We start from the raw sequence: 11,413 nt of genomic DNA, 5'->3' as shown, positions 1-11,413 counted from the left end.
CATGCTGGGCTGAGGTGAGCCCTTCCAGCTTGACTTGGACTGGAACTGGTAGCTGCTCTGTGTTGCTCTTGCCAGCAGGAATCGGGTCGTGTTCAATGACTTTCACATGCAGCGTGCCGTCTCTCTCTTCAAACTCCACAAGCTCTTTCGACAGCACCTCTTGCGGCCTATACACTACTGCAACTCGGGACCGTGGCTTCAGTCTCACAGGCTTCTGGCTGGAATTTAGCACTCGGACAGGCACATGACCTCCTGATGTCTTAGCAAGTACATTAGCGACAAGGAGACTCTTGGGCAGGCTTACTTCAGAGGTAGCCTCCAGTAACACCTGACGGCCTGTCTTCAAGGGAACACCACAACGGCCTTCAAGGATACGTTCGCTGAGAGGAGGGATAGTTACAGCTTCTCGTCCAGCCACCTTTACATAACCTATTCGGTCGCTCTGTCCAAGGGCCCCTGCCTCTTTCTTGATATCTGCTTTGGCCTCAGGCCCATGGTACTTGTTCATCTTCTTCACCCCATCTGCCACTACAAATAGGTCTGTCAACTCACTCAGCACATTCATCCCCAGGATTCCAGGAAGGCCCTTCATGTCATCCACACCTGGACTCTTGTCCTTAAGCACAAAGACACACTTTTTGCCAACATTCTTTCCCATACATTCTACTTCTGCCTCCAAGCACCCTAAGAGGGGAATCTCCAGGCCATTTGCTGCAGTGAGCTGGACCCAGTTAGCTGAAGATAAGGCCAACTCTCCAAAATGTTTCTTAAAATAGCACTCACGGATCGTGGTCACCTCTGACCCGGTGTCCAGGAGGCACTTTGTTGCAACGCCTGCAATTTTAATGTCCACTGCCATGCAGTCTCCAAAGGCACTTTCGTTTGAGCCGCCGGACACATCAGTGGACTGCCTCGCCAGGTGACTTGTGACTATGGAAATGCCTGGACTCTGCTGCCCTGTCCCCGCAACCCCTGATGGCTCGTCTGTGGTGGGCAGAGGAGGCGCTGGGCTAATGGGCACTCTTTTCTGGGGACAGCGCCGACTCGTGTGCCCAGGCTCGTTACACGTGTAGCAAATGAACTTGCCTTCCTCATCCTTCAGAGGTGGGCCTCTCACTGTGCTGTCTCTCCCTTGTGGCATGCCCCTGCTGTTTATCATCTGGAAGAGTTCTTCTTGGCGTGTAGCTATCTTCTGTATCGCTTCATGCAACATTTCCATAGTAAGCTGCAATGTAGACTCTCCTGCTGCTGCCGTGACATTAACAACCCCTTTGGAACGGGAACCGCTTCTCATGCCATCCAAAGCCCTAGCCTCCTCTTCTTCAGACCATGAGATGGCATCTTGCATTAGCTCGGAGAAGGTAAGACCCTCACTTTCTTTAAGTCTTTTCTTTATCTCTCTCCTCAGGATGTCGTCCCGGAGCCCAAGTGCAAGTTGTTCTTTAAGCATTAGGTCTGCATCTGGAACGCGCTTTGAGTCTCTCCGCTGAATCCGCATAAGCTTCTCTTGGAGGTCATAGGCGTAAGAGCAGGTAGTTTCTCCAGGCACCTGCCTTCGGTCATAGAATTTTTTAAGCCATGTTCCTAAGGGGACCTTGTCACCATAAGTCTCACGCAGTGCACCAAATATCTCCATCACACTCTGATCGGCATCTTTCACCATATACTTCACAGCAAGTTTAGCCTCATCTTTAAGGTGTTGCTTAACAAACTCTGCCTGATCTTCGGCAGGAATTTTCATGATCTGCAGAGCAGATTTCATTGACGAAATCCATTCCTCAACACTTACTTCCCCTTGTTTACCGCTGAAGTCAGAGCACTTGCGGTCTCTTGGGATGTACACGATAGCAGTGGGTGGCTTATCTTTCTGCTGATCTATAACAGCTTTAGCTAAAGCCAGAGCCTCTCTTCGCTCAGTTGTGGCTTGTACCAAGGCATCAGCTTGGTCATTGAACTTTGCCTGTATCTCATCAAACTGTTTTCTGAGCTCTTCTAATTCAGCCATGTTGTATGCTCAAATATGTAATAGGCTATCTCAGGTAAAATTGCAGTATATTTGATCCTGTTCGTGATGCCACTTGTGGCGGTCGGGGGTATTGCCGCCGCCTTGTAGGGGTTACCAAATACTTAAGTCTGGGGTGGACTGAGCAGGACAGGATCCAAGTCTTCCTCGCTCAATGCCTTTAGCCTCAGTGTTCAAAAATATGAGCAGGTTGTCTCCTGTTCAGCAGCCTGGCCCTGGCACTGACTTACTTAGATAGGGTAAAGTGGGCTTCAGGATATGTAGAGTGTCCGGTGGCTGCCTGAAGTGTGTGTAGTGTGTAAAAGGTGAGTACTAAATCGACTCGGCACCACTCCCTACTTTCCCAATCCAGCTGAACAGGTGAGGCGCCCCTACCCCCAGATAAGTAGCCCAAGACGCTAAAGTAATAAACAATATAGTAACATTTATTACCGGGATGATTAAAGAAAATGATTACAGGGTCTATAGCCCCTTTGTAGCAGAGCTTTGTTTTAGAAAGATAATAAAAAAATTAAAAAAACAAAAATAAAGATCAATGTTTCTTTTAACAAAGGAGTACTTCCACTGTTGACTATATTACCGCCAGCTGTCAGTAAACCAAACCTTTCTTTCATTTACTATACCATAACACAGGTCATTTTTAACCATACACTTATGGGAGGTGGTACTTTAAACTAGTTTCAAAATAAACTTCACTGAATGAATTCTCTTCACATACAACATTCAACTCAAATGACATTCACTTATATCAATGAACCATATCAATGGAACAAAAGGCATCCCCTTGATGTCTCTCTCAAGACAAGGTAGCATTCAAAATAATCATCCAGTTTACAAAAAAAACCATTTGTTTTCTCAAAACAATATCAATTTCCAGACATTAGGCTATATCCCTCTTTTCACAAACATTCAAAAGGGCAATAAACAGTGTCAGTATGAGTGAGAATGTCCTGTGTGAGCTCTGCTGCAGTATGCTGAGGCGGGCACGGTTTGAGTCTGCGCGGAGAGTGCAGCTAAAGGTAGTCCCGGCTCTCTCCAAGCGCGAGTGGCATGTGTGCTTGTAGGTGTACGAGCGCAGCTTCAGTTCAGGCCGCGCAAGTACGCATGTATTAGTCAGTATAAATGGGGACGTGCAATGTACCGATATTACCCTCAAACAGCAGAGATCACGTCGTGGATGTCTGGAGGATGGCAGGGAAAACCTTTTCGTAGCTATAACTGCAGGCTCACGAAACAAATGCAGGCTCTACTTGCAGGAGAAAGGAAGCTGAGCTTGAAAATGGCGGCGCCTCGTGGTAGTACAGCAGGGTGGCGGGATTCCACTGTTAGCTCTCCTCTGGGTAGCACTCACTTAAACAAACGAAACTATGACGAAATAAAACTTTTCTATTACTTCAAGCGACCTGGACGATAAACAATTGCACTAGACTCACACCTTTACGCTCTTCCAGGCGTCTTCACCCGTGTAGCCTATCCGTGCATCTCCATGCCACTTTGTAAAGCTAATGGGAAAGTTAACTTAAAGGCAGCCCACTTCGGTGCTCGCACTATCAAAGAAAACGCAAACATAAGAGTAACCGTGGTACCAACTTCAAACGTATGTACTCACTTATGCAGTTCTCTAAACTTTACTTTATTTAATCTTTAGCACAGTGTAGCTCTCGCCTAGCTACCGCGCAGACCACAGCGCTCAATCCCGCTTTTTTCTATCTCTCCCGCTGCTCGTGCACACCCAAGCGCGTTCATGAAACTCTCATCTCTTAAAGGCACAGTGCCTATTTGCACTCGCTACGCATGGTATATCTAATGCTATGGAAAAAAAAAAATTTGTACCCTTCTCTCGACTGATACCTTTCAACAATGAGATCCCTTTGATGCTTTGTAAGCTCTCTGTGAACCCTGGCTTTTGCTGGAGGATGAAACTGAGTAAATGTCTGAACTTTATTTGAGGTTAATCAGAGTCATTTTAATTGATGGCAGTTGTGAACCCAAAAAGACTGAATGCTGTAATTAAATCAAAAGGTGCTTCAACAAAGTATTAGTTTAAGGGTGTGCACACTTATGCAACCAGCTTATTGTACATTTTTTATGCTTCCCCCCCCAAACAGATTTGTTTTTCAATTGAATTGTACAGGTTATAGGTCACATTAAAGGGCTCCTGACAGCAAAATTATGCTCTAAAATAGGTTTCTGTAATAAAACTACGAACACCACTGATCACTTTCATGATAGAACTAACCACCAACAGAACGAATTCAGTAGATTTGTCTTTGTGCAAAGTTGCGTCAATCTGGCCAAGCGCTAAGCCGCTGTCAGTGGCCGCCATACTTGCCGTGACGTCACATGCAGAACAACTGCTCGGCCTTCAAGGCAGCTATGGCCAACAAAACAGAGCGATTTTCTGACCAGTCTTCAGAAACTGAGGCCCCTTTTGAGGTTGAAACTGGACATGTCGGATTACATGAAGACGAAGCAGTGGGTGGCATTTTGCCTCATCGTTTTGAGCCGTATCTGGACGATTTGCCTGCAGAAGGCAAGATTTCCGACTCTGACACAGACGACGGGCCCAATGCAGAGGACGTCGTGATCCCAGCTGATATCGGGAGGCTCCAAAACACTGAATGGTAATATAATAATAATAGATCTAGTCCTCGGGGGGGCATGCAGACAATATTACCGCACTGATTTCCTTTTAAAAAAACATGCTCTCTTGAAAGTTCATGGTCATTTAGATTTGGGCCGTTTTCTCACATTTTTATTTGATATGAATAAAAACTTCTGTGAACTGATGAAATTCAAATGCATGTTAGGCCTATAAGGTCCAGCCAACACGGTATTGCAGTGGAGTGTGGCAGAACTTTGAATCATTAACAAATTCACCTATTGCTATTATTTATTAGTAAATATCTCATTACAAGATGGAGATCTACACCGAAAAATCATCAGTCAACAACTAATCAAACAAGTGTCACATGTCTGTCAGAGGCCCACCTGTCATTGGGAGTCCACATGTCCCGTGTCCGGCGCACTTGTTTTGCCCACTCTTCGCATCTGATGGGATCCTTGGGAAAGGTAAACAGACTAGACCCGGCTTCCCTGGGGTTTGAGCAAAATCCAGCCACACAACGAGCAGGCATATTCACCAAAATAAATGACTCAGACGCAAAAATATTCACTTACCAAGCACTGGTGAACAACGAGAAGTTGAGAAAATGTCTGTCAGTGGTTCTGCATGTGACATATCCGCCTTCTTCCTCGGCCGTGGGTTGGCTCGCTATGATATCAATTTATCTGCGTGGCGGGCCATTCAAAACAATGTTTGTTACTATTCTGTCGCGCGATGTGTGAAGTAAATATGTCATTTTATTCAACTCAATATGGCTGAAATTAACAATTTAACATATGTTTTGCTGTCAGGAGCCCTTTAAAGGTGGGAAAAGTTTTGAAATTATTTATTGTGGTCTCATTTTTTTTTTTACATCAGAAAAACCAATCATTTTAATGGGGTGTGTAAACTTTTTATATCCACTGTATCAACACCTTAATGACCTTTTGGCCATTGCAAAAGTAGAAAAGACTTTCAATATGTAAATTGTGCATGAATAGTTGCTCAAACTTTCATCTCATCTCATTATCTGTAGCCGCTTTATCCTGTTCTACAGGGTCGCAGGCAAGCTGGAGCCTATCCCAGCTGACTACGGGCAAAAGGCAGGGTACACCCTGGACAAGTGGCCAGGGGCCTCATGTACAAAGCTTGCGTATGCACAAAAAAGCTACGTACGTCACTTTCTGCGCAAACATTCGTATGTACAAAGATTGACTTGGCGTGGAAAAGTGCGGTACTCTACGCAAACCTCATGGCTTGCGTACGCACATTTCTGGTGCATCTTGGTACTTGGCGACACTTAGAGGCAGAGCAACGCAACTACATTTAGGCCTACTCGGTCAAGAGTCATGACATGGCGATAAGAGGCATCCAAAAATGCATCGGAACATCAGGATGCGTGAATTGAAATGTATGTCAGTCATACGACATTGTCGAGACACATAATGCGAGACTGTTGGGTAAATGCCAACAGATCCATCAACCATCCCTTCCATATTGTAATTACGGGAAATGAGAAACCCCAGCAATATCATTTCGATATTATTCCCATTGACTATTGGTTAATTAATTAAATTAAAGAATGCACATGCAGGACCATGCATTGCAGCTAGCTTAATAGATCTTCCTCGCGCATTTGCCGCGAGGTGTCAGACTGAAATATTATTAGTTGATGTTGCGTGGGGTAGCCTTATCACATAATTACCAAGATCAATATATGAAACGATTTCCAAGTGCGTACAAATCAGACACAACCGCGGTGTGTGGCGTGTTACACAATGTGGCGCAGCGGCACGGCGTGCCAATAATGGAGCGAGACCTGCCGGAGGACCCAGACCCTGGGCCTCACAACGAGGTGCCATGTCGACATGGCATACAAACCCGGCAGCGCTTAATAGCCACAATGTGAAAAGGTAAGGACAGACGGGACACGGGACACCATTCATTTTTTAAGATATTCTTTTAATGTGCTATTCAGTTCCTTCAATTCCTCGCGGATTCCCTCGAGGTTGTCGTTAATCGCCTCTATCCCCTTTAAAATTTCCCCCTGCGACTCAAGGACCGCGCGCGTCAGCACCCGGCCTGTGGACCTGGCGACAGGGGCAGGCGGTGGAGAAGGGGGGCAGGTGACAGTGACGCTGGATCCGCTCAGCTGGGGGTCCTCTTCCTGCTCGGGTGGGATGGACTGGGGGCCTCCTGTTGTTCCCTGGCACCCTGCTAGAATACATTTGTCATTAAAATCCTATTGTGGAAAATATGTGCACGTTTTATTTCTGGTTACATGTGGCTAGGAATATTGGGCCTACTAAGAGAGGAAGACATTTCCTCAAATACAGGGTGTCCCTGAAAAAATGTACACATTAGAGCACTAAAGGTGTTTTTTTGTTTTCAAAACCCATGTAACTCAAATAGACACTCACTGTGGCGCAGGCACTGCGGACGATGCGAATCATACCGTTATCTTGGTATAGGCTACATTCACATTCAGTGGCATACAATCAGTGACCGTTGCATGTCTCATAGCATACACTTTGGACATCACTTTAATTGGAGGTGACAGAACAATTAAGTGATGTATGTGAATTCTATTACACTGTGCTAAAGGCAGGGATTAACGTGAATAAATGTTAATGTTAAATGTGAATAATAAATGTTAAATGTTAATTTGATTAACGCGAGATTTCTAACATTTAATTAACATTAACGCGTTAGTAAAAGTTGCCATGTCTTTTACCTAACGCGGGCCTTACTGCAGGTCTATTTATAATAATTAACATATTCAGTGTGGAATAATTGAGGGAGGAGACGGGGCGGGGAACGGGGCTCGTGCATGTGCGCCGAATTCCACGTTGATTGGGATGTACAACAGGAGAGTGCGTGGAAACCTTTGTACGCACTGATTGATACATCCGGATTTTTTTGGTCGTACTCAAATTTCCCGATTTTGACGTGTGCACATATTTAGTGGGAAATCCACGCAGGTCTTTGTACATGAGGCCCCAGGTCATCACAGGGCTGACACATAGACACAGATTCACACCTACGCTCAATTTAGAGTCACCAGTTAACCTAACCTGCATGTCTTTGGACTGTGGGGGAAACCGGAGCACCTGGAGGAAACCCACGCGGACACGGGGAGAACATGCAAACTCCACACACAAAGGCCCTCGCCGGCCACGGGGCTCGAACCCGGACCGTCTTGCTGTGAGGTGACAGCGCTAACCACTACACCACTGTGCCGCCAGCAATGATCATAGTGAGAGAAATACACACACAGGAAAATGGCAGAAGATCAACCAAGGGAGCAAGAAAAGGAAAGAACTAGAACCTGATGAAGAGGGGGGGAGAAGAAAGTAAAGGAAATGAAATTAAAGTGATACTTAGATTCCAATCCCCATGTACTCTGAATCCTTTAAAAGTCAGCGAGGCTGTTTACAAGCTAGTAGGCGAGGTACGTACGGTCAAAACCTTAAGAGATGGCAATTTGATGGTTGTATGTAGGGATAAAGACCAGCAGCAGGGGCTAATGATGTGTAAGACATTATTGGGAAAAGCGATCAAGCCACAAGTGTGGGAGGAAAGGGGAAAGACTATGGGTGTAATTTCTGGAGTATCCACAGAATTGACTGAAGAACAGATCAGAGTTAATGTGAGAGGGGTTCGAGTAACCAAAGTAAAACAATTGCCTTTTACAAGAAATGGAGTTAAAGGTCCAAGTATGTCGGTTATGCTATCTCTGGATGAGTTTAGATTACCTGAAAGGGTTAAGACTGGGTATGTTAGTTACTTAGTATGTTAGGGTTTTGCTGGGATTCGAACCTGGTTCGTTGGTGTGATGATCCAGCAAACCCCCACTAGGCCACCAGGGGAATGACTCAAATGCAGAGGCATGAGGCGGAAGTAGAAAAAGTAACAAAAGGTTTATTTATACTATGTACACTATATACAATCCAGGGCAAAACAAAAAAAAACAAAAAAACAAAGAGTATAATTCAAAAAGAAAAAGGCAAAAATGCAAAAGCTCAGAAGATCCACAAAACACAGTACAAAGGAAACTGGAGATAAACATAACAGCACAAAGACTCCGTGACAAGAGGACTGAACTCAGGGGTATAAATACACAAACTAATTAAGGACACAGGTGAAGATAATTAGGACTAACAGGCAATTAACAAAAAAAAACACAAAACACAGGAACAGTGGCGGCCTCTAGAGGCCAAAATAAATATGACACGAAAAGGAAATAACAGCGGCCTCTAGAGGCCAAAACAGTCCAAGTCCTAACAAGTATGGCCATACATATCCTCCACCAACAAGGTGTTTTAAATGCCAAAGGTTTGGGCATATTGCTGCAGCCTGTAGGGCTAAAGCCCGGTGTGCTAAGTGCGGAGGGGAGCATGATTATTGCAAATGCGCCGAAGGAACTAAAATAAAGTGTTGTAACTGTGGAAGGGAACACAGTGCCGCTTATAAAGGATGTGAGGCACATAAAAGAGCAGTGCAGATTCAAAATGTAAGGGTGAAGGAGAAACTTACCTATGCTGATGCAATCAAAAAGGTAGATAGTAAAGGACGCCCTAATGCTAAAGCAGTTTCTGTGTCTCAACCTTCAGCTCAAATTGTTGCACAACCTTTGAACTGCAAAATCTCTGAAGATACCTAGATTGTAGAGAAGAAGAAATTTGTTGCTTTTATAGTGGAAGTTATTAATTGCTCAGCACAGACAGACAGCAGAAAAGAGAGAATCAAGATCATCACAAAAGCAGCAGAAAAGTACCTTGAGATAGAGGAACTATCATTTGAGTCAATCAATGCAGTATTAATAGCAGGGATGTCTGAAAGTGGTGGTGGAGTTTGATGGTACTGTCCATATTACAGTGGAATGCCAGGAGCTTAATCGCTAATGGACAAGAATTTAAACATTTTATTGAAATGCAGTATGTTAAACCAAACATTATTTGTGTTCAAGAAACCTGGTTAAAACCATCACTTGATTTTATTATTTATGGATATATAGCAGTACGCAAGGATAGAAACTCAGGAATGGGGGAGGAGTAGCCAAATTTATTCAACGTGTTAATTATAGGGCTCTAAACATAAATAAAGGAATTGAAGTGATTGTGGTTGAAGTATGGGTTGGTAAATTTAAGTTTAAAATAATTAATTTATATAACCCCTGCCAAATGATAACAAGAGAGATGCTTGAAAACATCTGTGAGAAGGGAAATGGTAGAATTATTTTTTGTGAAGACTTCAATGCACATAATGCACCCTGGGGAAGCATACGAACAGATGAAAATGGGAGTACAATTGAGGAATTTATGGATGATCATGAAGTAGTCTGTTTAAATGATGGAAGAGGCACCAGATTTGATGTAGTTCATGGAGCAGAATCAGCCATTGACCTTACTATATTATCAGAACAAATAGCAGGAACCAGTCAGTGAGAAGTTTTTAACAATACTCCATTAGGAAGCGATCACTACCCTATTTGGACCAAGATACAAAAAAAAAGATGCAAGTTTGGAAGAAAATTGGTACCCTAGATGGAAAATGCGAGAGGCCAACTGGGGACTTTATAATATGAGAGCAAGTGGTAAATTTATGGAGATTATGTCAAATTTAAGTGATGATATTGAAGAGTTAAACTCCATAATTACAAATATAATGTATGAATCAGCAGAGGAGACTATAAGCAAATCTTCTGGGATAAGGGAAAAGAAAATGGTTCCATGGTGGACAGACGAATGTAAAGAAGCAGTCAAAGCCAGAAATAAAGCATTTAGAATGGTGAAAACAAATCACTCTTTTAATAACTTGATATCATATTAAAAAAAAAAGCACAGTCTAAAGTTAAAAGAATCATAAGAGAAACCAAAAAGAAATACTGGAGGAATTTCTGTAGTACTATTGGGGCAGAAATAAAGGTTAGTGAGGTATGGGGAATGATTAGAAAGATGGGAAGAATAAGAACAGATCTCTCTTTACCAGTAATTAAAGACAATGATGGCGAAGCAGTAACTAAGGAAGAAAAAAGCAGAGATGCTTACTAGGGCTTTTGTTAAGGTACATAGCTCTCAAAACTTATCAAATGAAGAGTTATTATGGAGAACAAAAAAGATTGAGGATAATGGTAACATACTGGGAAGGAAAGAAGTAAGTGAGAGTGCCCTTGATAAAAACTTTACATTGTTTGAACTGAAGAGAGCAATCATAGGTGTTAAGAATACATCTCCAGGTAAAGACGGAATATGATATAAGATGATTGACCAGTTATCTGATGTGGCTAAAAAAGTGGTTTTAAAGTTATATAATAAAGTTTGGGAACAAGGTAGGCCGCCCGCTAGTTGGAAACACTCCAGAATCAGTAGAGTACTTTATGCAGACGATGGGGCACTGTGGGTGAGAGGCTGAAATACTAATAATCTGAGGAACAGAATACAAGCCGCAATAAACAAGGTCAAAAGATGGTCACATGAGTGGGGGTTTCATTTGTCTGTTGAGAAGACCCAAGTTATCTGTTTTTCAAAAAAAAAAAAGGGCTAACCCTACAGTGGACCTCAGACTACAGTTAGGTCCATATATATATTTGGACACTGACACAAATTGTTTTTTTTACCTGTTTACTGAAACATATTCAAGTTATAGTTATATAATGGACATGAACATAAAGTCCAGACTTTCAGCTTTCATTTGAGGGTATCCACATTAAAATCAGATGAAGGGTTTAGGAGTTTCAGCTCCTTAACATGTGCCACCCTGTTTTTAAAGGGACCAAAAGTAAT

Source organism: Neoarius graeffei, chromosome 14 (genome assembly GCF_027579695.1).
Source record: "Neoarius graeffei isolate fNeoGra1 chromosome 14, fNeoGra1.pri, whole genome shotgun sequence".
Taxonomy (NCBI): Eukaryota; Metazoa; Chordata; class Actinopteri; order Siluriformes; family Ariidae; genus Neoarius; species Neoarius graeffei.
This window is presented reverse-complemented; position numbering follows the sequence as displayed.